At 37.0% G+C, this 18,298-nt stretch overlaps 1 protein-coding gene across 1 annotated transcript in view; it reads right to left on the reverse strand.

The window, feature by feature from the left end:
* Nucleotides 1-18,298, reverse strand: part of LOC139128982 (uncharacterized) — a 55,023-nt gene that overhangs the window by 26,875 nt on the left and 9,850 nt on the right. The window lies entirely within an intron of this gene.

Genomic DNA, 18,298 nt, shown 5'->3' on the forward strand with positions numbered 1-18,298 from the left:
CTGTAAAATGACCAGCAGCAGAACATGCATTGATATTTTAAAAGTCGATCCCACTCTTTGGATGATGCGAGGTCTTATGGCTGTTGAAATGACAGGAAGTCCCTTCTTCTTGTTGGCAGGCAGCTGTTCGTCGAACAATTCCGGTCCAACATCAGTGTTGTTGCTGTGAATTAATCCCTTGGATTTCTTCAAAGACTGGATCCAGTTCCACCTATCTTTGTTGCTAGCCAAGTCTTGGGGAACGTTCATGGTAGACAATACCTGTGCAAATGTTGCCAACCCGAGGAGTGAAAGTTTTTCTTTGACATAAAACATCATTGACAAGGCCTACCATGTATGTGCCAGGTACAGGACTGCCATTGTACATAAGTTCCCCTTCTCATTCCAGTCGACCAGATCAATCTGTTTCACTTTCTGCGGGAGTAGTTTTGCCTTTTGCTTCCGAGATTTTGGAACACTTTTGATGACATTCAATTGACTCCATCTCTTGGCTTAGCATAGTCGATTCTTTCTTCTTTCGCAGTCAGGTTAAATGAAGACACGGTAGAGGAAATTGCAGCAGTTCTGTTTCAGTTTGGACGATACTGATTTTCACAGGTTCCTTTCTTTTGTCGATAAAAGCCCTATACTGATGAAGTTTGTTGAAACAGTTTGGCTTTTCCATCATCAGCTAAATCTGTTCAATCCAAAATATGTTGCATCCCCCGATCTTAGGAGGATAATACCTTGGTGACGGCATATGTAGACTGATTCTGCTGTACTTGTATTGTATTGAGCAGATCCTGTGGCACGAGTGCCATCTTCTTGGCATGTTCCATGGGCATGAGGCTGTCACCTAAACAAGAGATTTTTCAGCACAGATAGCATAGCTCCCAAAACAGTTGAGAGGAATCCTTCTTCTTGGACGTTTTAATCTTTTTATCTGTCGGCGTGCGAAGCTGATGTCTGTATTTGCTCAGTTTCTTCTTCTGACTAGCCGTCAATGGAACACTATCCCTCTGGATGTTCAAACAAAACTCAGTAACTGTGAATCAGATCATTGCTGGCTCCTTTAATAACTCCTCTCTGCTGCTTCGGGTTGCCTCCGCTTAACACAGAAAGAAAGTGGGCATGCTTTCTCATTCGCTGAGACATGATGAATGATGACATATCTTCCCATCATATCTATTTTAAGTTTTCCTCACATAAATGAAGGTAGTCTCCCCAGGAAAAATGTGGGAATGCAGACGAAGGACTTCCGGCGTGTTTGGTTTCAGGTTAACAAGAAGATAGCCATATGGTTTTTGGATACTGTTGCTAAATGCTTCTTGAACAAAAAGAGTATGTCCAGGATACATCTGTTTGGCCAGGCGACTGTGTGATTTGCTAGCCATCTCTCGGATATTTGAAGAAGACCAAGTAGTGTGAATTTAAACTCATGGTGCGAGTTTCTTTGCCTTGGTGAAATAGATTTTGCAAAATTAGCATCACAGACAGGTTGCGATGATGAGAGCATTTGGCGAAAAGGTTAGTAATTCTCTTGTTGTTTCTGACATCAGATCGTCGATGATCAATAAGTTTGATTGCTCGGGAGAAAACAGTGTGCCCAAGTCCACAGGAATGCTCTCCACGAAACGGATTCCTGGAGTCTGGGCAGTTAGTTCTACATAGGCAGGTTGATACTCTCCATTACACAAGGCAATGTTTTCCTGAGATGGAACAATCAGGGCTTCTCTTTCCTTCAGAAGTCGTTTCACAAATTCTGTTTTGCCCGACTTTGTTGGCCCGCACACAAGTGCAATGAGCGGATGACGAAGTCTTGCATCCATAATTTAGTTGGCTTGATCTCCTTTTGTCAAAATGTATACGATTCAGATCAAGTCAGGCAGCAGTTTATGGGAGTCGGATTTATTGGCCAGTTTTAAGAGTCTATGGCTTAAATTTCTAGTTTGTCTCCAACATTATGCACTTGAGCAAGATGATTTTACAGTCTGACCAGTTGTTTTGCACGACATCCAGGATAGGGACAATTCTCTTTAATTCGTGGCATATCCACAGTTGGCTCACTTTCAACCTCTTCTTTTTTTCAGTTAACGATCTTGGAATTACTTTCGGTTAAAAAAAATTATCGTAGATGATATAAGGTAAAACACAAAGATAGACGAAGAACATGGGCTTTGAAAAGTCTCGATTGTTCACAATCAATCTAAACAATATTTGCAGAATGACACCCATTATGCCAACTGAGTGAATTACATGAAAGCACTGTCTTTCATAGGCAGATAATACCTCATTGCTTGAAAGAGGAAATGGACAGTCAGGGGAAATGGCCTGAGGAGCAACGGGGCCTCCTGCTTTTCATGAAGAGCCTACAAAAATCGCATCACAGAAAGGCAAGGGGAGTTCAGTGGATCACACATTTTCACCGAAGGCCCTCGGGGCGCGGGGACCTGAATTTTGGTTCTTGGGGAAAAGGGGCTATGCTTTTCAGCCCTTCCCATTACTCAAAACATGCACACAAAAACACTATCTCCCATACATACGAGGATAAAACACCATTTCTTTTTTTTCAAATCAATCCATCAAAGCGATGGATTTTTAAATTTCTGTCAGAAAAAAATAACTTATGTAACATGTACCAAAACATTCCATTGTCAAAAAGTGATGTAAACATTCACAATGTTTTTTTGTTTAACTTCTTCTCTATTTGTCCCGTCATCTTTTCTTTCTTGGATGTAACGTGAACAAAGAAAAGGTCAATTCTCAGTCCATTAAAGTTTTGAATAATGACAAATTCAATGATGATTTGTATACTTTATTTTATTATTCTTTTTTATTTGAAATGATCAATTGTTTGTTTAGATTTGTTTTCTTTTGTTTTTTTAATTTGTGTCGTAGGGAGGATGATACTACAAATACATTTGCAGGTGTTCAGTGAAACCTCCATCAGCCAGGACTGTTGTTTGACATACAGGTAGAAAAATCCACACTTCAGTTGTTGATAAGTGTACATGTGGAGTCCATGTAGACGGAACCCTGTCGGTCACATTCTGGTCATACTTGGAATGGAAGACGTCGAGATTCAAGTCTTTGGTGATGGGACTGGTTTTCTTGTTCACATCTTTACATGAAAACGTGGCTCCCTTATCTCCACCAAAGCAGTAGTAGCATTTACTGTTAAGTGCAACAATACCATCGCCTTCCCACTCGATCCTGGAAAGGCCGGGAGTTCATTGTCATACTAGAAGTGATCAGGGCGTGGAAACCAATGATGATGTTGGGCTTCATACAACTCTCTCATCTCCGGTTTGATCACTTCTTCGAGGCTGTTAGCAGCGATGGCAATGTATGCCAAGTCATATCCATCTCCACATACTGGAAATCAGATCGCTTGAAGAATCGACACATGAAGTCGTAGTAAAACTGCAGCATTCACATCTTTGCATACTGGTGGACAAGAGGCCAATCCGCATGGGTTGGTCGATGGTAATGGTTTTCGTGGTGGAGGAGACTTCGTATGTGTCATTGGCAAAATCAACCAGGCGTCGAAAATGTGGGAAGTTGGCCAGTTTGGTTGCCTTGACCAAACCACAGATATGGACGTCCAGTTGTTTGTCTTTATTCATGAGTGTTTTACCATAGGCACTATTCCCAAGAAGCTTCATAGTGTCTCCAAATACAGCTTCGTCGGGATTTTCGTCACCGAGTCGACAAGCTGTTGATACGGACTCCCAAAACTCTCGGAAGCAGGTTTTTGGGTGAATTCTAGGACATGGTGATTTTTTCCTTCAGAGTAAGACCATGATTCAAGTACCAGTTCAGTAGGAAAGTAATAATGATGATCTTCTCACCGTGCAGATAGCTGATCAGTGATCGTCGAGGACTTCTCAGTGGAACATGATTGACGGCATGATAAAACGTGTTCTCAAACATCTGACCTGTTGATCGAAATTTATTTGAATATGGGATACATTTCTGAAAAGTGATCCAGCAGATGTTCAGGAACTTCAAGGTCACACTTGACCATCCAAAAGAGCTCACCGTCTTTGACTGCTTCGTTGATGTCCTCTTCAGTAACTGAGTAGCTCCTGTCGAGATACGTGGTGTTTCTCCGACGGATGAACTTTGAGATAAGGATCTGTCCTGAGCATGGAACGTAAGTGACATTCCCACATGGTGACTAGGTTGAACCCTATGTCTCTAATGTACCTGTCATTCTTGGCAGTCACTTCCCGAAGCTCTTGCACAGACTTCCTACGAACTTCATTGACTTCTCGGTTGTCTGTTCACATCACAATCATGCCCATGCCAGTAGCACCATGAAACTGATAGACAGTGTTGTTTGCCTCACAGAAACCATCAATGGGTAGGCGACGACCACTGAGACATCTTTCTCTTGCTTGCCAGTGTGCTGGATATGCAGGTCATCTTTAGTTGCAATGTAGTCAAGCCACTGGGAGACGATGGTTCAGATTGTGCCCGACGGAAGTTTTCACACACCTTTCGACAAACGTAGAAGCCCGTTGGCATTTTTTGCATCAAGGTCCAGAGGTACAGTGTATTGGCATCATATCCTACGATACGCTTGCAGGGTTTCTAATTCCTTATGACTTGCTTCATGGTAGCAATGGAATATGATGCTGTGGCCTCCAATGATGTTAGACTTGAAGGCGCCATACAGGTCTCTGTCTTGTTTGCTAGGAAGACAGAAGTTGACATCAGGGTCAAGCCGCTTGAACAGATAGTGCATGGTTATGCTAGGCAACGATCAGAGCGACCAGAGTTGAAGCAAAAGACTGGCAGTTGTTTCAGGTGATTAAGTTTCTGATAAAAACTCCTGAAATCTTGCTTTTATGATCCAGAAAACCGTTCGCTGATGGTTTATTAGTATTGTAGTATTTCGGAGACCAGATGTTGCGGGTTCCCATCTGTGATGAAACATTGTGGCTCTTCATAGGATGGCACATTGCTACAGACACTTATACTGAGTAACTCGTGCTTGTATACAAAACGGAGTTTGTTAGCATCATTAGAAGGTAAGCTCTCTTTATCCAGGTAGCATTCGAAATCAAATGTTGCCCTGTAGTGATAAAACCGCAGTCCTTCAGGTACCATGACCCTAACATCCTCAAGGGATTCAAATACTGTTGGGTTGAGCTGGAATGTGCCACCTGGGAACTGGTGTTTTGTCCCTGTAGAGCATGTTTTTCATGCTTGTTTAGATTCTTGAACTGTTGGAAGAGTTTATCCCAGGAAGAGCACTTGTATGATTGGGCATAGTGGTCAAAGTCTTTGATATATGAAAAATGACCTTCGTAATGGTTCACATATGTCGTGTCCTCGTGTTTCTATGGATCTATATCTATTGAGTGAACTGTCTTGATGAACTGTCTGGAGGTATGAGTGAACTGTCTTTGATGAACTGTCTGGAGGTATCGCCCAATCTCATTACGATGAAATCCACCTGTGGTTCGCAAATTGAAGATGTCCAGCAATGGTTTTCACTCACGATGTCTCGATCGAATGTGGAGAAGACGATGGAGAAGAAGACAACAACGATGAATGCTATGCATCTTCCTGGTTGTTGTCACTGTGCTTTCAATGCCTGAAATGAGACGGCCTTTGACAACATTCTGGCTGGTATAGTGGGACCTTCTGATGAATACCATATCACATGTTTAACACTTGTATATGCTTGGAAGACGATAGCAATCGTGGACGTATTTTCTCAAATAATCCCTGGAGGCAAATCTTTGATTACACACAGGGCAGGTGCAGTGTTGATCTTTAGATCCAGCATGAACAGTGTTTTTTTCGCTTTGGATTATCTTTGTGGCTGAAAAAACGATCATAGCACGGGCAAGAGAAACGAATGTTCTCACCATGGACAGTGCTGAGGTGACACTTGAGATCATGGCGTCGTGCACATGATCTGTTGCACAGGGAACGTGTGCAATCTTGTGGCGTGGACTATTTTTCAGTTTGCCCAAGGGCCTGCATAAATTGAGGTGATGTTCGATGATTTGTCATATTTAATGTCAGGTTTGCAACTCCCTAATCGTAAGGCTCCGGCATCGTTCATAAAAATTTAAATAAATAAGTGATTCAATGAAAACAAAATTTAATCAATTATTATCCTATTTAGCACATTTATAAACACACAGGAGAGCACTGCAAGACAGTCGAGATAGACACACTACATACATACATTTATGTTGTATACATACATACACACATACACACATACATACATACATACATACATACATACATACATACATACATACATACATACATACATACATACATACATACATACATACATACATCACCTTGGGGTTTGTGGAGTTAAATAATCCTGATTGGTTTTGCTTGTTTCAGACATTGACTCCTCATTTCTGTATGATTGAGGGAGAGAACAGAAAAATCCAATATTATATCAGATGAACGTTCTAAAAAAAACAGGAACGTAAATAAAAAATCCTGCAAAATCGCTTATGTCAATTTATAACCGTAAAGGTAGTTATATTCTTACACGCCTTTGCATCTCAAGAATCAGACACACGACACACACGCTGTGACCTCTGGAGTGTAAACAACCGTGAACGGTTGAATGACATGAAAACAAAGACATTGTTATAAGATACCAGCTCTGCAAACTGATAGATCGATTAATATCGTCGCGCCGGTTTGGTACGGCTGGTTTTGACCCTTCTACGCCAGTTTCGGCATTTGCACACACACCCGAAATATATCACTATATGCTAGCATATACACGAATTATCTCTTTTATGAGCTTTAGAGTATCGTGAAAATTCATTTACAAATATTTGGAGGGAATACAGAGGTATAAGCAGTACACAGTTGACGGCCGAGCTGCGTATGCTTTCACACGTTCACACTACAACACCATATAAAGATCTACACCGGACTGAAGAGAAGTGAAGTAATTTGAGCGGCAGAAACGTACGCCTAAGCTTTTTCACCCCTTTTCACGATTCACAAAACATTCACATGTACACCTATATGGCTGACACCATTGGGTTGTTTATTATGGAAAAATATCAGAAACTATTTGAAAATATCCACTAATACTCATAAGATTGATTCGGCGAGTATGCAAACAAACCTTTGCAGACAATAAATTTACACACTGCGCAAGCACACTAAGGCACATTATGCGAACCGCTCACTCGATGCCCAGCGTACAAATCAAACACACAATTTTTCCACATTTTGTGAACATACTTTTGTACGCCTTTAAACAATCTTTGGATAAGTAGTATTCAACAATAAGAAATGTTTTCATCCATGAAAGTTTGTTAATTTATCATACAGACAAGTTGTCTGTAGCACTGACTATACACTGTACATAGCCGAGCAACATCAACTGTATGACGATTACAAAAAGTTTAACAAAATACGGGCAGACGCATTCAAAATTACATAGGGCTGGTTTTCTTCTTCCAGCTGCCTTCTATATTCTTCCTTGATATCTGTGATCTTTTGCTACTGGCTGGATGAAAATTTCGTGAACTGTCCATGCTCATAATGACGGTGCGCTCTACGTACTCGACGGGTGGCAGTCTATGACGGACAAAAAAATCTTATCAGCTGGTCGATAGATGGCGCACGTCTTCACCGACCATGTGAGAGTAATTATGAGCCACAGTGGCGTGAGAACTGCTTTGTATATCCTTCTGAATTAGCATAATTCTTGTTCACACCAATCAACTTTGAACTCCATAGGATCCTAATACGCATCAGCCAATCAGAAGAAGGATGGATGGGTTGCCGGGGTGAAAAATATTATGTTGAGCATAGGCTCAGGTACCATATTTTATTTTTTCGGGGTAAGCTAGGGGATCCGTTGCCACAAGCCACGGACCCAAAGCTGGCGTGCCTCTTTGGGGGAGGAAAGCTAGGGGCCGCGAACATATACTACTAACATCGCAGAGTAATTACTGTATTGTTACAGCATGTACATACTAGCTTTCTACTTTTCATCAGTTTATGACAAGAAGAAGCCACTATTTTGTAACAGTATTGAAAAGATGAACTGTTTATCAAAGCCTCCCCTTTTTACATTACCAAATCAGCCTTTTGACTTTCATTGAAAGTCTAATCTTGCCATTTTACTTATTGTTGCATTAAATTCAGGATGTGGAAAATTAGATTTACCTGGAAATCGAAGAGTTGTTACAGAAGCTGATGGTACAAAAAATGAAGAAGATGAGTGTAAAGTTAGTTGTCTTGAAACAAGCTTGAGAACCTCAGTTAATCTCTAATATAGATGTTAACTTTTTCAAAACAGCAAGTACGATTCCTTTATATTTGGATTACAGATCCAAAGGGATTACCCTAATCACATATATTCAAATTATAATGAAATATGCAAATTTATATTTTTGAGGGTAATGTTGCTACTGTTTGGCAAAAATCATCTTCCCCTTTACTGGTACTTCGAAATATTTAATATTTGGTAAACAAGTCCATAAGTATGACCTTAGTCAAGTTTTTGCAAGGTGTGATGACATATTCAAGTTTTTTTATTTTTCATGGCAAGTTTTTTTGTCAGTTTTTGTGAAAAAAATCTGTAAAAATCTTCATCAAAACTGCTGATTGAACAGCTTTGATATTTAGGATATAGGCCTATGCTGATAGCCTTTTCAGATTGTTCAAATTATGCAAAATGTGCACATTTTCATTTGTTGACATTTTTAAGATATTAGGTTTATTAGAATATGATATATTCATGTTATGATGAAATCTGCAACTTTGTTTATTTGGGGGCAGTTTTAAACATATTTGATAAAAAAAATTGCATCTCAAAAATTATCCGTCTAAAAACTCTGATATTTGCTACTCACGTTCTTAGGGATGATCGTATTTTGATATTTTCATATGATGATGAAATCTTCAATTTTATATTTTTGTAGCTATTTTTCCCATTTTTGTCAGGCCATCCTTTAGTGAGCTGTCAAAGATTCTCTACATAAAAGAGAGAGCTCTTTTGACCTATTGGTCACTTGTTGTATTGCTATATTAGTTAGGAAATGGCTAGTGTTTAGTTTGTTGCCATTGGTTTCAGACTGCAGTTTCCTTTACAAAATTAATGAATTTTAATAAGGACTGAAATTTCGAGGTTAAACAGCAAATGCTTGTCGATACAGAGAACAAAAGTAATGAATCGAAGTCAACATTAGTTAATAGTCGCGCCAGCGGCTTATTGACTACGCATGCGTAGATTCATAATATACTTTGCGAGTAACCGGAAGTGTACCCTACTTTTATGGGCGCCGCAACGTGTTTTTGAGAGCTCGTAAATCAACAAATACGAAATGTGCAAATTATTATATAACATGCCATTTGTGAAATATATCTCTTTTATTAGCCAGTAAGTATTATTATCAACCTTGTCGCTGATTTAAAATATCGTTAATATAACGCATAAAAAATAGAAAAAGGTAGAAAGCTGTCGTGCATATTAACGGGGCATTCGCAAAGAATGCTGGGATGGAATTTTAGAAAAGCGCCCCCTGTGTCAATAATTAGATTAATAAATTGCCAGTTTCAGCTTGCAAGTAGAAGTTTGGCAGTGCGGTTACCATTGTAATGATAACTATTGCACAATACGTCCCTTGTTTAACGCAATAGTATGTTATCATGGTAAAAATTGCAAATTTTGTCCAACATTTTTACACATTACAGAACATTTTTACACATTACAGAAAATCTATACCTGCACACTGCAGGGTTTGACGTCGTGTACGTACAAGAACTGCTTTCATCAGAGGGAAACAGGGTATAGTTGTCATATGAATTAACAATCAATTACATTTTATCATGAATCAATACAAATAACATTGCCAATCTTAACCCCTGGCGCGATACCAAGGGCTGAGCCCTATATAATATTATGTTTTTAATTTCTGAGAATTAGTTTTTTTGAAATACTACTGATTTATTTCAGAGTTTATTTAAGTCATTAAAAACAGACAAACCCATTTGTTTATGAAGGACTTTGTTGGACAAGGAAATATGTGTTACACTGCCAAGGACCCACTTTACCCATTTTCTACATGTTGTGCCTGACTGTGACACTTTGACAACTTGACATGTTGTGTTTACTTTAGTTTTGACAACTATGCACCGTGTGCATCACAGGAGCCTTGACTAACGTTTTTCTCAAAATATAAAATTTGTCTGTAGAAGAGGAAATGTGTTTAATAAACCATCTTCAACCAGATATACACCGAAAATGCTCACGTGTTTCATTATATATCGCATTTATGTGCAAATGTCAACCTTTGCTACACGTTTGCAACTTAATTGAAAGTGTTATGATCAACATAATGAACTATTCACCACAAATCTTTAAAGGTCATTAAGTATTTAAATACATGATTAGCTGAAATAAAATAACTGATTTCTTTGAGTTCTGTCATTGTATCACCACTTATTATAGCACGTGTAATTGCCTTTGGTCAAGTCCTTCAAGCTATATATGCCCAACTGTAAAAGCTTATCAGATATACAAATTATCAATAAGCTGACATGAAAATGCGAAATGACTTTCAATATTTTTACATCCTAGTATGAATGTACAAAGCATGTTTTGCCAACTTTTATCAAGTAAATCCCAGTATATATCTCTAATTAGGAAAGTTCATTACATATACAGATTTAAAATTGGCTGAAGTAAATATGCTTAATGACTTTCAATAATGTTAATATCATAGTATCTTTAATATACATACCACGTTTCGTCAATTTTAATCTAGCCAATTCAGGTATATATCACTAATTAGGAAAGTTCATAAATGTGCAAATAAGCAACTATCTTACATATCAACCCTTAATATCTTTCAAGGCTGATACATCTTGGTGTGATCAACATTTCTAGCAAATCTCATCAGATTGTGTTCCGTCATTCTCAATGTGTATCCGTTTTTTTTTCTAAAATCATTAATTCTGCAAACGGGCAACAAGTAAGCAAGCCACAACCAAAAAACTAATCAGTTCATGCCATTTGCAAACTTACCAGATTTTAATTCTGATCTGATGAGTCGTTTTTGAGATATCGATCACATAGACAGACAGACAGACAGACAGATAGACAGACAGGCAGACAGACAGACAGACAGGCAGACGTTGCTCCGACATATATGCTCACGTGTGTCAACAAGTGAGCAGAAAATGAAGTATGCATTTTATACATCTACGTGTTTTCAACACATTTAGTTAGCCAAAATATTAGCTTATCCAAATGACGTTTGTACATTTATAACAATTATGAACATAAAAACGTAATCCACAATAATTAAGTAAAACCTGTTTTATCATTACTTTGCTCATAAACTTTACAAAATGGCCATGTCTATTTGCCCATTTTACACTAAATGATTGTATTTTACGTACGAAATATTTTGTGTATTGTTAGAATAAAATAATTTTACTAAATATCAGTTGTCTGTATTGTTATTTCCAGGCTTGAACATCCCCTGAACGCCCAAAATTAAAGGTGTTCAACAAATGCACATCATGTGTTCTACACTGTAAAGTTAGGTGTTTAAGGATAGAACACCCATTAAACGCCTTTTTTAACATTTTTTGAACGGGTCTTGACGTTCAGAAATTTAACACTACGTGTTCACCAATTTCAACGTTCAATTTTTGAACACATGTGTGCAGATGTTGAACAGTACGTGTTCATCAGATATTATATTGAACACCATGGTGTTCCATGACTGAACACAAGTTGCAAACGAAATTTGTTCAAAAATTGAAGGCATTACGCGTTCAAAGGACTGTAAAACTTTTTGAACGCATGGACGCCGTTCAACGACAAGTGTGTTAAAGGCTAGAACACATGATGCGCACTTTTTGAACACCTTTAATATTGGGTGTTCAGGGCATGTTCAAGCATTTAAATAACAATACAGACCACTGTTATTCAGTAAAATTATTTTATTCTAAAACTAAAGAAAACATTTCTTGAGTAAAATACAATCATTTGTGTAAAACGGCAAATAAACTGACAACTTTGGAAAGTTTGTCAGAGGAAAATACCAACGGTGTTTACGCCTTCCTATAAACAAAAGAAAATCTAAATAAACACTGTAGATTGCTTTAGAAATATGAACAAAGTTTTGACAAACAGGGTTTACTTAAATATTGTGGATTACTTTTATGTTGATACTTGTTAAAAAAATACAAAAGTTTTGAAAAAGCTCAAAATTTAGCCTACTTATTATGGTAAAAAAACGTATATGTATGAAATGCGTACTCCATTTTTGAAAGATGGTTTCTTTAAGACATTCCCTCTTCTATGCACAATTGTAAATGTTGAAAAAAAAGTTAGTCAAGGCTCCTCTGATGAATATGGTAAATAGTTGTCCAAACTAAAGTAAACAACATGCAAAGTTGTCAATGTGTCACAGAAAGGCACAACACGCAGAAAATAGCAGTGTAAAGCTTATTTCCTCGTCAAACAAAGTCCTTCATAAACAAAAGGGTTGTTTGGGTGTAATATTTTAAATAAACCTTAAAATAAATCAGTTACATTCCAAACATTTACTTCTCCAACATTAAAAACATATTAAATAATGTTGACTTCGTTTCATTAGTTTTGATCATTGTATATTAACAATCATTTGGTGTTGAACCTGAAAATTCCAAGCCCTACTGAAATTCACTTGTGAAAGGAAACTGACGTTTGAACCAATGGTAACAAACTAAATACTAGCAATTTCTTCACCAATATAGGAATACAACAACCGACGGTCGAAAGAGCTCGCTGTGTATGTGGAGAATCTTTAGCAGCTCACCTAAGGATGGCCTGACCAAAAAATGGGAAGTTAGCTATAAAATACACAACTGAAGATTTCATAATAATTTGAACATATCTAACTAAGATCATCCATAAAACCTGTGTAGCAATTATCAAAGTATCAAACGGGTAATTTTGAGATAGTTTTTTTTTTACCAAAATTAGTAAAAATTGCCAAAAAATAAAAAAAAAATTGCAAATTCATCAAAACTTGACTATATCACATTCTGATAATCCCTTATGTCTTAAAGTGTCTGAAATGTCTTGAATGTCTAAAAAATACAAACTAGCATATTTCTGCATAATTTGAACAATTTGAAAAAGGCTATCAGTAGATACGTATGTCCTAAATATCAAAGCTCTTCAATCAGTAGTTTTGAAGATTTTAAAGATTTTTTGAACAAAAATGACAACAATTGCCATGACAAATAAAAAATTCAATATTTCATCACAACTAGCACAAATTTGACTAAGGTCATTCTTAGGGACACGTTTTGTTACAACGCAAGAATTGTATAGTCACTATATTCATATTTATATACTCTCATGTATCGAATGATTACGGACTCTTATTAGTTCGCTGGGTAAAAAGCTTGATATACAACAATATATACACATATACTGATTCTTTACATGTGTCAAATACGTTACTATACAAGTACTATACTAATAAAATGCAAAACTACAGTGTATACTTATCTGCATAGAAATACGCTACGCATATCAACCTATTTGGATGTTCCATATACAAAGATATACATTGCGTATGAAATTAATATTCTGTTCCATATACGTCAATATACGTAAATATGCTAAGTCATATCAAGCATTTTGTCCAGTGGTTATTGTTATAGGTCAATCACCTTGCAATCAAACGTACTTCAACAAGAGCAGAGTTCAAGAAGTATCAGTGATTCAGCAAAACTGTTATCTTACTGGAGCTATTTTGCTTTAAATAGAAAATATATCTTAAAGAACAATCAGGGACTGTTAATAAAACCGGCTTAATTAAGTGCGAACCAATCACTCGAGGTAAATTTGAGACCTTAACATTGTATGGAAATATATGTCAATCTGTGCCCAATGGACGACCATTTTAGTAAATCAGTACGACCAGATTGTAATTTCCCTCTTTTAAGGGAGAATTTATGAGAAAGAGCAGAACACGATCCTGCTTGGCACGTTACGGCAAGGTGCAATCAAGCCGATAACCCTCCTCATACGAGTCTAACTCTTTGTGAGCCTCTGCTTTGCTGATCGTCCAGTACCTCATCGCACAAGTTCTCCAAGTAGACGATACGTCAGTATCAGTTTATCAAATGTTGAAGACGTCGAACCAGCAGTGAAGGAGAAGAAGATTTTTGCTAAAAAAAGCAAAATTAGCCTCAAAATATAAATTTACATATTTCATCATAATTTAAACATATCAGATTAGGGTAATCCCTGGGGACTTGTAATCCAAATATAAAGGAATCGTACTGACTGTTTTGTAGCAAAAGCTTGGGAGTACAAATTTGAGGATAATGACACACATCCACCTATTTAGATAGGCTCCGCGCCGCTGACAGAAAGCTAAAAACAGTTGCTAGGAAGAAGAGAAGTGATGAGCTACAATACAATATAATCTTAGATTTAGTAGCATGTTATGATAAATATTTGTGGAGCATAAGCTTTCAAGGACGTTAAGCCTCCTTTTCAGATGCAAGGATGACTGAAGAATTGAAGCAGAAAGTAACAGAATATTCAGAACGAAAATTTCAGAAAATTCAGTAATTCAGAGGGGACATTTTTCACTCCGAATTATCTGTCACTTTCAGCTTTAATTTTTCATTGCAACCTTGCATCTGATAAGGGAGACTACATATCTATGAAAGCTTATTCTCCAGTAACATTTAGTTGATCAAAGCGTGCAACCAAAGCTTAGATTAATTCAGAACAAAAATACAGAAACTTATCAAAATTCACTTACTGACCCTTGAAAGGTTAAATCTACATTATAGATGAACTGAGATTCTGAAGCTTGTTTCTAGACAGCTACCAGTATACTCATCTTCTTCAATAGCTTCTGTAACAACTTGTCGATTTCCAGTGAATACCAACTTTCCACATCCTGAAAATAATGCAACAATAGGTAATATGGAGAGATGAAACTCTTAAATGAAATAAGAAAAAGAGGAGACTTTCATATTCAGTGCCTCTTTTCAATACTGTTTCAAAATATTGGCTTCTTCTCGTCATCAACTGATACAAATAAAAAGCAAGCTCTCATATACTTGATCAATACAGTGTATACTCTGCGATATTTAAGTAATATTTTGCATGTGATTTTGCCTACAAAAAAGACTTGTGTTAACTGTGATTACGCAGCGGTACCGTGCAAGGCGTATTGATCGCGCTCGGGTCAAAGAAGTGTGGCGATAACCTTTGACCCGATCGATCGATAGGCCATGGCCCAAAGTACCGCTGCGTATTCACATATTGTAATTGGTATACCAGCCACTGAAAGAAAAAAGGTTTCTTCACCGTTCTTAGCTATTCCAGAAACACAATACAATGAATTCCAAAAGATAATAATACACTTGCTTCAAAATGTAACAACTTTTAGTATTTTGGAGGGAAAACTTACCGTTTCAGGTCTTGCTTCAGCACGATCACGACTTAAGCGTGCGTTTACAGGAAAACATTTCGCAACTTCCGTTTTGATGCATCATGGTATAAGAAAAGGCACCAAACTTGAACACCAAGTGTTTAGAAGTAGAACGCTCCTTTCAAACCGATGTTAAAATTAAAACTTTCATGGTGGTTTTCAGATTTTCTTTTCAAAATTTCAACCCGTAATAAACGTGTAAAATTATTTTGTACACTTCCTTTTTCAGAAAGATATGCTTTCACCAATTATAGACCGGAATTTTTTTTTCACTTCGTGGGAAATTCGTTACATCAAATTCCGTGTACGTTTGCCGTAAAGCGAGGCAGTAGTAAATTTAATATAGTCATAGTAAAGTAAAAACACTAAAGATTGTTAACTGTTTCACAGTATTGTAAACTTTCTTAATTGCTCAGTTTTTGAACACTTGAAGAAAATGGTTGTTAACACATCGTGTTTAGGTTAAGAACATCATTGTTAATAATATGAACACTAGTGTTTAAAATATGAACACTAGCTGTTCAAATTGAACACCGACACCTACGTTTTGAACGCGTGGAGACGCATCTGGAGTCCGCTATTTTACAGTGTACACTGTAACAATAGCGGACGCCAGACCGTAGTGTGATATTGGATTTATATAATTTTTGATGGTATTTCCTTTAAGGAATGGATTAGAGTATGTTACAATGATATTGAGAGTTGTGGTTTGAACAACGGTTATTCGACAAGATAGTTTAAATTAGAAAGAGGGATTACAAGAGGCTGCCATTTTTGTGCAATAGAAATTGTAGCCATCGTTGTGGGGTCAATACTCAAATCAAAGGATGGTCACGTAAAAACTTTTGTACGTGTGCTCATGATATTACTTTAATGCTGAGGACTAAAGATACTGTAAAATGTTGTCTTGCTCTGTTTGAACACCTTCATAATTTTGGGGGCTGAAAATGAATTAAGACAGGACAGAATTGCTACTCTTTGAGACGCAAAGGCATAAAATTGGATAACGATGGACTTCATTTCACTACCTTGTGGGCCTATAAGCTATTTAAGGATTTTATAGGTACGATACAAAGAAAAAAAAGTTTTCCAATGTGTATGCTCGGATAAGAAAAATGGGTGACGAACTGGATATTTGGAGGTCAAATGACGTGAAAATTTGAGGGAAAAAACATTTGCAAGGTTAAGGGACTTTGGAGCCTTTAAGTTAGTAATTATATTTAAGGACAACAACGGGTTAATCGCAGACAGTCGTCTCCGTTCTACTCTCTATGGTCACATTCGCCGAAATCAAGACAACGTCCAAGACGGCGGCGGATTTGAATGAAAACTTCGTTCCGAGTTGTTTAACCGTTGTTTTTCAACCTAAAATATACACACCCGACCATTGCGTTTATAGAGATTGCATCACTGATGACCAGGAAGTAATATTTCGATAACTTTTCTACAAGGTAAGGGAATATTCGCCGCGTGCGCGACCGGTTTATGCAGAGCAGATCTGCCTTGCTAAATTTCTGCGTTTTCTATTGGAAGGAATTGAAGCCCTACTAGCCGGCGCTACATGGCCAACAAGAAACAATAAGCCGGCGCATGGCTCGTGGCTATAATCATCGCATCTAGGGGACTTCAAAACAATGCAAGACAAGAAGGAAAACTCAGAGTTTCCAATCTGAAAATCTTCACCAAAACGTGCCCTCAAATCTATTTTGTTTTGTAATATAATCAAGTTAGCAATTTCAAATACTGTACAAATGCGCAGCTTTTTAGAAAAGCTTCAAAGCTTTACATAATACTACATTAAGCAGTAATAAGCTTTACTGTCATGTTACACAATAACGTTGAACTTCATAATATCTACGAAACGATTCTCTTAAATTGTCTTATTTAATAGCGAAATAACTATTATACGCCCACCGATATAAAAATTCTAAGTTAACTTCGAAATTATTTGTCCAAAAAATTATGGACGTAATATCAATTGAAGAAAAACTGTCTCAGCAAAAAAGAAATTTGATGCAAAGTGGTCTCCTTTAAGCTCATTGTAATGATTAGACTCTTACAGTGTCTTTCTCGTGTCTTTTCCCTCCTTTTCCTTTATGATTTGAAAAAACTCTCCTTTGTTTACTGTCTTTAATGTAGTAATTTTTCAAAAAAAACCCAAAAACTATTATCAACATATGTAGCTTCTGTTCTGCAACAATTTGTTGTTTTTCTTCAAACAACTCAGTTATAGGATTTTCAGATTTTTTGGTATTCCGTATATTATTTTCATTATTACTAACAAACGAAACTGTTGGAGGGTATGAACAATTTACTTATATTCCATTGAATTATCTTTGTAAATAGAGGCAATAAGGTATTACCAGATCCTAGATACCAAAAGCAGAAGCGTCAATCCCCCTCCAACTTACAACAGCCAGAATTTTCAAAGACCTTCTGAATTCCTCAAGCCTCCTCTCTAGTAATTGTAAATAAGTCTTATGATAAATTGTTGAATGACAATTTGCGCTAGACTTTAACAATTCAGCCATATCAAATATTAAGTGTTACATTTATACTGGTGGGTTGGAAATTTAATAAGCATGCATGTAAACATTATTTAATCTTTATAATGACATGCATCTTCTTGTATGTGTGATTGGCAATTTAAACTGCTAAAACGCTACTTGGCTTTTAATCTGTAACATCTTAAGCGGGACGTTTGTAATACGAAACCTTTACTAAAAAACTTATATTCATAACCTTTTCGTTGACTAAACATGTTTCTCGGAGGGGTTACGAGCAATTTTGATATTCAAAATTAGTGAACAGGCATTCATAAACCCCATGTTGTGTCCAAA

Source organism: Ptychodera flava, unplaced genomic scaffold, assembly GCF_041260155.1.
Source record: "Ptychodera flava strain L36383 unplaced genomic scaffold, AS_Pfla_20210202 Scaffold_82__1_contigs__length_521545_pilon, whole genome shotgun sequence".
NCBI lineage: Eukaryota > Metazoa > Hemichordata > Enteropneusta > Ptychoderidae > Ptychodera > Ptychodera flava.